This window comes from Oncorhynchus masou, chromosome 20 (assembly GCF_036934945.1).
Source record: "Oncorhynchus masou masou isolate Uvic2021 chromosome 20, UVic_Omas_1.1, whole genome shotgun sequence".
Taxonomy (NCBI): Eukaryota; Metazoa; Chordata; class Actinopteri; order Salmoniformes; family Salmonidae; genus Oncorhynchus; species Oncorhynchus masou.
The window spans coordinates 31964473-31974776 of NC_088231.1; the positions used below are offsets into that span (position 1 = coordinate 31964473).

Here is a 10304-nt window from a genome sequence, read left to right on the forward strand (position 1 = left end):
CTCCTCTTCCTCCACCTCTCCCCCCTCTTCCACCACTCATCCTCCCCCTCTCCTCTCCTCTCACCTCCCTCCTCTCCTCTCTCTCCTCTTCCTCCACCTCTCACCCATCTTCCACCACTCTTCCTCCTCTCCTCTTCCTCCCTCCTCTCCTCTCTACCCTCTTCCTCCACCTCTCCCCCCTCTCCATCCCTTCCCCTCTCCTCCCCTTCCTCCCCTTCCCCCCCTCCTGTAGCTGTCTGTGGAGGAGAGATCTTGAAGGATCAGGGTCAGATTCAGTCCCCTAACTATCCTGATGACTACCGTCCATCTAAAGACTGTGTTTGGAGGATCACCGTGTCAGAGGGGTACAACGTAGGACTCAGCTTCCAGGCCTTTGAGGTGACACCACCTGTCTGTCTGTCTGTCTGTCTGTCTGTCTGTCTCGCTCTCTCTGTTCTTCTGTCTCTCTCCTCTTTCTCTGTCGTTCTCTCTCACATGCTCGTGTGCGGGTGTGTGTTTGTTTGGCAAAGCCCCTGGTACTAATTCAATAAGAAATGTATCTGAACTCTGAATGACCTCTAGAATATTCCCTATGACTGAAACTGATGACCTGAAACTATGACTGACCTGAAACTATGACTGAACTGAAACTATGACTGACCTGAAACTATGACTGAACTTAAACTATGACTGAAACTATGACTGACCTGAAACTATGATTTAAACTATGACTGACTGAAACTATGACTGACCTGAAACTATGACTGAATCTATGACTATGAACTGAAACTATGACTGACCTTAAACTATGATGACTGAATCTATGACTGAACTGAAACTATGACTGACCTGAAACTATGACTTGAAACTATGACTGAACTGAAACTATGACTGACCTGAAACTATGACTGACCTGAAACTATGACTGAACTGAAACTATGACTGAAACTGAAACTATGATGAAACTGAAACTATGACTGAAACTATGACTGACCTGAAACTATGACTGACTGAAACTATGACTGAAACTATGACTGAACTGAAACTATGACTGAAACTATGACTGACCTGAAACTATGACTGACCTGAAACTGACTGAAACTATGACTGACCTGAAACTATGACTGAAACTATGAACTGAAACTATGACTGAACTGAAACTATGACCTGAAACTATGACTGAAACTATGACTGACCTGAAACTATGACTGACCTGAAACTATGATTTAAACTATGACTGACCTGAAACTATGACTGACCTGAAACTATGACTGAATCTATGACTGAACTGAAACTATGATTTAAACTATGACTGAATCTATGACTGAACTGAACTGAAACTATGACTGAACTGAAACTATGACTGAACTGAATCTATGACTGAATCTATGACTGAACTGAAACTATGACTGACCTGAAACTATGATTTAAACTATGACTGAACTGAATCTGACCTGACTGAACTGAAACTATGAACTGAAACTATGACTGACTGAAACTATGACTGAACTGAAACTATGACTGAACTGAAACTATGATTTAAACTATGACTGAAACTATGACTGAACTGAAACTATGACTGAACTGAAACTATGACTGAAACTATGACTGAATCTGAAACTATGACTGAAACTATGACTGAAACTGAAACTATGACTATGACTGAAACTATGACTGAACTGAAACTATGACTGAAACTATGACTGACCTGAAACTATTACTGAACTGAAACTATGACTGAAACTATGACTGAAACTATGACTGACCTGAAACTATGATTGAAACTATGACTGAACTGAAACTATGATTTAAACTGTGACTGAAACTATGACTGACCTGAAACTATGACTGAACTGAAACTATGACTGAATCTATGACTGAACTGAAACTATGATTTAAACTATGACTGAATCTATGACTGAACTGAATCTATGACTGAAACTATTACTGAACTGAATCTATGACTGACCTGAAACTATGACTGACCTGAAACTATGACTGACCTGAATCTATGACTGAACTGAAACTATGACTGAACTGAAACTATGATTTAAACTATGACTGAAACTATGACTGACCTGAAACTATGACTGAACTGAAACTATGACTGACCTGAAACTATGACTGACCTGAAACTATGATTTAAACTATGACTGAACTGAATCTATGACTGAACTGAAACTATGACTGAAACTATGACTGAAACTATGACTGAACTGAAACTATGACTGACCTGAAACTATGACTGAACTGAAACTATGATCTAAACTATGACTGAAACTATGACTGAAACTATGACTGGAATTATGACTGAACTGAATCTATGACTGAACTGAATCTATGATTGAACTGAAACTATGACTGAACTGAAACTATGAATTAAACTTTGACTGAACTGAAACTATGACTGACCTGAAACTATGACTGACCTGAAACTATGACTGAACTCTATGACTGAACTGAAACTATGATTAAACTATGACTGAACTGAAACTGAACTGAAACTATGACTGACCTGAAACTATGACTGACTGAAACTATGACTGAACTGAAACTATGACTGAAACTATGACTGAAACTATGACTGAACTGAAACTATGACTGAAACTATGACTGAAACTATGACTGAACTGAAACTATGACTGACCTGAAATATGACTGAAACTATGACTGAAAATCTATGACTGAACTGAAACTATGATTTAAACTATGACTGAACTGAATCTATGACTGAACTGAAACTATGACTGAAACTATGACTGAACTGAAACTATGACTGAACTGAAACTATGATTTAAACTATGACTGAACTGAAACTATGACTGAACTGAAACTATGACTGAACTGAATCTATGACTGAACTGAAACTATGACTGAAACTATGACTGAACTGAAACTATGACTGAAACTATGACTGAAACTATGACTGAAACTATGACCGAACTGAATCTATGACTGAACTGAATCTATCACTGAACTGAATCTATGACCTACCTGAAACTATGACTGAACTGAAACTATGCATTAAACTATGACTGTAACTATGACTGTACATAGCCCACCTATAATTTAGCCCAAACAACTACCTCTTTCCCTACTGTATTTATTTTATTTATTTATTTTATTTTGCTCCTTTGCACCCCATTATTTTTATTTCTACTTTGCACATTCCTCCACTGCAAATCTACCATTCCAGTGTTTTACTTGCTATATTGTATTTACTTTGCCACCATGGCCTTTTTTTTGCCTTTACCTCCATTATCTCACCTCACTTGCTCACATCGTATATAGACTTGTTGATACTGTATTATTGACTGTTTGTTTTGCTCCATGTGTAACTCTGTGTCGTTGTATGTGTCGAACTGCTTTGCTTTATCTTGGCCAGGTCGCAGTTGTAAATGAGAACTTGTTCACAACTTGCCTACCTGGTTAAATAAAGGTGATTTATTTTTTATTTTTTAAAGGTTAGCAGTACAACCTTGAAATCAGCCCTTGCCTGAACAGGAAGCCAGTGTAGGGAGGCTTGCACTGGAGTAATATGATCCATTTTTTTGGTTCTAGTCAGGATTCTAGCAGCCGTATTTAGCACTAACTGAAGTTTATTTAGTGCTTTATCCAGGTAGCCGGAAAGTAGAGCATTGCAGTAGTCTAACCTAGAAGTGACAAAAGCATGGATTAATTTTTCTGCATCATTTTTGGACAGAAAGTTTCTGATTTTTGCAATGATGGATGGAAAAAGCTGTCCTTGAAATGGTCTTGATATGTTCTTCAAAAGAGAGATCAGGGTCCAGAGTAATGCCGAGGTCCTTCACAGTTTTATTTGAGACGACTGAACAACCATTAATATTAATAGTCAGATTCAACAGAAGAGCCTCCTTTTCAGCCTCCACATTGACTCTGTACCGTAATACCCTGTATATAGCCTCCACATTGACTCTGTACCGTAATACCCTGTATATAGCCTCCACTTTGACTCTGTACCGTAATACCCTGTATATAGCCTCCACATTGACTCTGTACCGTAATACCCTGTATATAGCCTCCACATTGACTCTGTACCGTAATACCCTGTATATAGCCTCCACATTGACTCTGTACCTTAATACCCTGTATATAGCCTCCACATTGACTCTGTACCGTAATACCCTGTATATAGCCTCCACTTTGACTCTGTACCGTAACACCGTATATATCCACATTGACTCTGTACCGTAACACCCTGTATATAGCCTCCACATTGACTCTGTACTGTAATACCCTGTATATAGCCTCCACATTGACTCTGTACCGTAATACCCTGTATATAGCCTCCACATTGACCTCTGTAGCCTCCACATTGACCTGTAACACCCTGTATATAGCCTCCACATTGACTCTGTACCGGTACCCCCTGTATATAGCCTCCACTTTGACTCTGTACCGGTACCCCCTGTATACAGTCTCCACATTGACGCTGTACCGGTACCCCCTGTATATAGTCTCCACATTGACTCTGTACCGTAATACCCTGTATATAGCCTCCACTTTGACTCTGTACCGTAATACCCTGTATATAGCCTCCACATTGACTCTGTACCGTAATACCCTGTATATAGCCTCCACATTGACTCTGTACCGTAATACCCTGTATATAGCCTCCACATTGACTCTGTACCGTAATACCCTGTATATAGCCTCCACTTTGACTCTGTGCCGTAATACCCTGTATATAGCCTCCACATTGACTCTGTACCGTAATACCTTGTATATAGCCTCCACTTTGACTCTGTACCGTAATACCCTGTATATAGCCTCCACTTTGACTCTGTACCGTAATACCCTGTATATAGCCTCCACTTTGACTCTGTACCGTAATACCCTGTATATAGCCTCCACTTTGACTCTGTACCGTAATACCCTGTATATAGCCTCCACTTTGACTCTGTACCGGTAATACCCTGTATAATTGACTCTGTACCGTAATATATAGCCTCCACATTGACTGTACCGTAATACCCTGTATATAGCCTCCACATTGACTCTGTACCGTAACCTTGTATATAGCCTCCACTTTGACTCTGTACCGTAATACCCTGTATATAGCCTCCACATTGACTCTGTACCGTAATACCCTGTATATAGCCTCCACATTGACTCTGTACCGTAATACCCTGTATATAGCCTCCACATTGACTCTGTATATAAGCCTCCACATTGACTCTGTACCGTAATACCCTGTATATAGCCTCCACATTGACTCTGTACCGTAATACCCTGTATATAGCCTCCACATTGACTCTGTACCGTAATAGTATATCTCCACATTGACTACCCTGTATATAGCCTCCACATTGACTCTGTACCGTAATACCCTGTATATAGCCTCCACATTGACTCCTGTACCGGTAATACCCTGTATATAGCCTCCACATTGACTCTGTACCGGTAGCCTCCACATTGACTCCCGTAATATGTATCTCTCCACATTGACTCTGTACCCTGTATATAGCCTCCACTTTGACTCTGTACCGTAATACCCTGTATATAGCCTCCACATTGACTCTGTAACGGTACCCCCTGTATATAGTCTCCACATTGACTCTGTACCGTAATACCCCCTGTATATAGCCTCCACATTGACTCTGTACCGGTAATACCCTGTATATAGCCTCCACATTGACTCTGTACCGGTACCCCCTGTATATAGCCTCCACATTGACTTGACTCTGTACCCCGTATATAGCCTCCCATTGACTCTGTATATAGCCTCCACTCATTGACTCCTCCACGGTACTCCCCTGTATATAGCCTCCACATTGACTCTGTACCGGTACCCCCTGTATATAGCCTCCACATTGACTCTCTACCTGTACCCCCTGTTTATAGTCTCCACATTGACTCTGTACCGGTACCCCCTGTATATAGTCTCCACATTGACTCTGTACCGGTACCCCTGTATATAGTCTCCACATTGACTCTGTACCGGTACCCCCTGTATATAGTGACTCCACATTGATGACTCTGTACCGGTACCCCCTGTATATAGTCTCCACATTGACTCTGTACCGGTACCCCCTGTATATAGCCTCCACATTGACTCTGTTCCGGTACCCCCTGTATAGCCTCCACATTGACTCCACATTGACTCTTGACTCTGTACCGGTACCCCCTGTATATAGCCTCCACATTGACTCTGTACCGGTACCCCCTGTATATTGTCTCCACATTGACTCTGTACCGGTACCCCCTGTATATAGCCTCCACATTGACTCTGTACCGGTACCCCCTGTATATAGCCTCCACATTGACTCTGTACCAGTACCCCCTGTATATAGCCTCCACATTGACTCTGTACCGTAACACCCTGTATATAGCCTCCACATTGACTCTGTGTACCCCCCTGTATATACCCCCCTGTATATAGCCTCCACATTGACTCTGTACTGGTACCCCCTGTATATAGCCTCCACATTGACTCTGTACCGTAATACCCTGTATATAGCCTCCACATTGACAGTGAAATGTTGTATTCAGCATTTCACTGTGCCTCCACATTGACTCTGTACTACACCTGTTGTATTCAGGTCTACTACACCTGTTGTATTCAGCATTTCACTGTGAGGTCTACTACACCTGTTGTATTCAGCATTTCACTGTCAGGTCTACTACACCTGTTGTATTCAGCATTTCACTGTAAGGTCTACTACACCTGTTGTATTCAGCATTTCACTGTAAGGTCTACTACACCTGTTGTATTCAGCATTTCACTGTGAGGTCTACTACACCTGTTGTATTCATCATTTCACTGTGAGGTCTACTACACCTGTTGTATTCAGCATTTCACTGTGAGGTCTACTACACCTGTTGTATTCAGCATTTCACTGTGAGGTCTACTACACCTGTTGTATTCAACATTTTACTGTGAGGTCTACTACACCTGTTGTATTCATCATTTCACTGTGAGGTCTACTACACCTGTTGTATTCAACATTTACTGTGAGGTCTACTACACCTGTTGTATTCATCATTTCACTGTGAGGTCTACTACACCTGTTGTATTCAGCATTTCACTGTGAGGTCTACTACACCTGTTGTATTCAACATTTTACTGTGAGGTCTACTACACCTGTTGTATTCATCATTTCACTGTGAGGTCTACTACACCTGTTGTATTCGGCGCTCGTGACAAATAACATTTGATTTGATTGTACAATGTCACTGGGAAATCACAGTTCCCTTTTATACAATTCTGGTTTCTAAAATAGTGTGTATGTGTGTGTGTGTGTGCGTGTGTGTGTGCGTGTGTGTGTGTGTGTGTGTGTGTGTGTGTGTGTGTGTGTGTGTGTGTGTGTGTGTGTGTGTGTGTGTGTGTGTGTGTGTGTGTGTGTGTGTGTGTGTGTGTGTGTGCGTGCGTGCGTGTTTTCTCCGTCTAGATTGAGAGACATGACAGCTGTGCCTACGACTACCTGGAGGTGCGTGACGGCCCGGCTGAATCCAGCCCTCTGATTGGTCGGTTCTGCGGGTACGACAGACCAGAGGACGTCCGCTCCACCTCACACACCCTCTGGATGAAGTTCGTCTCCGACGGAACCGTGAACAAGGCCGGCTTCGCTGCCAACTTCTTCAAAGGTCTGTGGAGCATCAGAGAGAGAGGGAGGGGTCTGTGGAGCATCAGAGAGAGGGAGGGGTCTGTGTGAAGCATCAGAGAGAGAGGGAGGGGTCTGTGTGGAGCATCAGAGAGAGAGGGAGGGGTCTGTGGGAGCATCAGAGAGAGAGGGAGGGGTCTGTGGAGCATCAGAGAGAGAGGGAGGGGTCTGTGGAGCATCACAGAGTCTGTGGAGCATCAGGGAGGGGGTCTGTGGAGCATCACAGAGAGAGGGAGGGGTCTGTGGGTCTGTGGAGCATCAGAGAGAGAGGGAGGGGTCTGTGTGGAGCATCAGAGAGAGAGGGAGGGGTCTGTGTGGAGCATCAGAGAGAGAGGGAGGGGTCTGTGTGGAGCATCAGAGAGAGAGGGAGGGGTCTGTGGAGCATCAGAGAGAGAGGGAGGGGTCTGTGGAGCATGACATCAGAGAGAGAGGGAGGGTCTGTGAAGCATCAGAGAGAGAGGGAGGGGTCTGTGGAGCATGACAGAGAGAGAGGGAGGGGTCTGTGAAGCATCAGAGAGAGAGGGAGGGGTCTGTGTGGAGCATCAGAGAGAGAGGGAGGGGTCTGTGTGGAGCATCAGAGAGAGAGGGAGGGGTCTGTGGAGCATCAGAGAGAGGGGAGGGGTCTGTGGGCATGACATCAGAGAGAGAGGGAGGGGTCTGTGGAGCATCAGAGAGAGAGGGAGGGGTCTGTGGAGCATCAGAGAGAGAGGGAGGGGTCTGTGGAAGCATCAGAGAGAGAGGGAGGGGTCTGTGGAGCATCAGAGAGAGAGGGAGGGGTCTGTGGGAGCATCAGAGAGAGAGGGTGGGGTCTGTGGAGCATCAGAGAGAGAGGGAGGGGTCTGTGGGCATGACATCAGAGAGAGAGGGAGGGGTCTGTGGAGCATCAGAGCATCAGAGAGGGTGGGGTCTGTGGAGCATCAGAGAGAGAGGGAGGGGTCTGTGGAGCATCATCAGAGAAAGAGGGAGGGGTCTGTGGAGCATCAGAGAGAGAGGGAGGGGTCTGTGGAGCATCAGAGAGAGAGGGAGGGGTCTGTGGAGCATCAGAGAGCATCAGAGAGAGAGGGAGGGGTCTGTGGAGCATCAGAGAGAGAGGGAGGGGTCTGTGTGAGAGCATCATCAGAGAGAGGGAGGGGTCTGTGGAGCATCAGAGAGAGGGAGGGGTCTGTGTGAAGCATCAGAGAGAGAGCATCAGAAGCATCAGAGAGGGAGGGGTCTGTGTGGAGCATCAGAGAGAGAGGGAGGGGTCTGTGGAGCATCAGAGAGAGAGGGAGGGGTCTGTGTGGAGCATCAGAGAGAGAGGGAGAGCAGGGAGGGGTCTGTGGAGCATCAGAGAGAGAGGGAGGGGTCTGTCAGAGGAGGGTGGGGTCTGTGAAGCATCAGAGAAAGAGGGAGGGGTCTGTGGAGCATCAGAGAGAGAGGGAGGGGTCTGTGGAGCATCAGAGAGAGAGGGAGGGGTCTGTGTGGAGCATCAGAGAGAGAGGGAGGGGTCTGTGGAGCATCAGAGAGAGAGGGAGGGGTCTGTGTGGAGCATCAGAGAGAGAGGGAGGGGTCTGTGTGGAGCATCAGAGAGAGAGGGAGGGGTCTGTGTGGAGCATCAGAGAGAGGGAGGGGTCTGTGTGGAGCATCAGAGAGAGAGGGAGGGGTCTGTGTGGAGCATCAGAGAGAGAGGGAGGGGTCTGTGGAGCATGACATCAGAGAGAGAGGGAGGGGTCTGTGTGGAGCATCAGAGAGAGAGGGAGGGGTCTGTGGAGCATCAGAGAGAGAGGGAGGGGTCTGTGGAGCATCAGAGAGAGAGGGAGGGGTCTGTGGGCAGCATCAGAGAGAGAGGGAGGGGTCTGTGGAAGCATCAGAGAGAGAGGGAGGGGTCTGTGGAGCATCAGAGAGAGAGGGAGGGGTCTGTGGAAGCATCAGAGAGAGAGAGGAGGGGTCTGTGGAGCATGACATCAGAGAGAGAGGGAGGGGTCTGTGTGAAGCATCAGAGAGAGAGGGAGGGGTCTGTGAAGCATCAGAGAGAGAGGGAGGGGTCTGTGGAGCATCAGAGAGAGAGGGTGGGGTCTGTGGAGCATGACATCAGAGAGAGAGGGAGGGGTCTGTGAAGCATCAGAGAGAGAGGGAGGGGTCTGTGGAGCATGACATCAGAGAGAGAGGGTGGGGTCTGTGTGAAGCATCAGAGAGAGAGGGAGGGGTCTGTGAAGCATCAGAGAAGAGAGGGAGGGGTCTGTGGAGCATCAGAGAGAGAGGGTGGGGTCTGTGTGAAGCATCAGAGAGAGAGGGAGGGGTCTGTGAAGCATCAGAGAAAGAGGGAGGGGTCTGTGGAGCATCAGAGAGAGAGGGAGGGGTCTGTGTGAAGCATCAGAGAGAGAGGGAGGGGTCTGTGTGAGCATCAGAGAGAGAGGGAGGGGTCTGTGGAGCATCAGAGAAAGAGGGAGGGGTCTGTGGAGCATGACATCAGAGAGAGAGGGAGGGGTCTGTGGAGCATCAGAGAGAGAGGGAGGGGTCTGTGGAGCATCAGAGAGAGAGGGAGGGGTCTGTGTGGAGCATCAGAGAGAGAGGGAGGGGTCTGTGGAGCTGTGTGAGCATCAGAGAGAGAGGGAGGGGTCTGTGTGGAGCATCAGAGAGGGTGGGGTCTGTGTGGAGCATCAGAGGAGGGGGGTCTGTGGAGCATGACATCAGAGAGAGGGGGGGTCTGTGGGATGACAT

The 10304-nt window shown here is 46.2% G+C and overlaps 1 pseudogene; it reads left to right on the plus strand.

Moving 5' to 3' along the window:
- Positions 1 to 10304, plus strand: part of LOC135506637 (dorsal-ventral patterning tolloid-like protein 1) — an 80906-nt pseudogene that overhangs the window by 43259 nt on the left and 27343 nt on the right.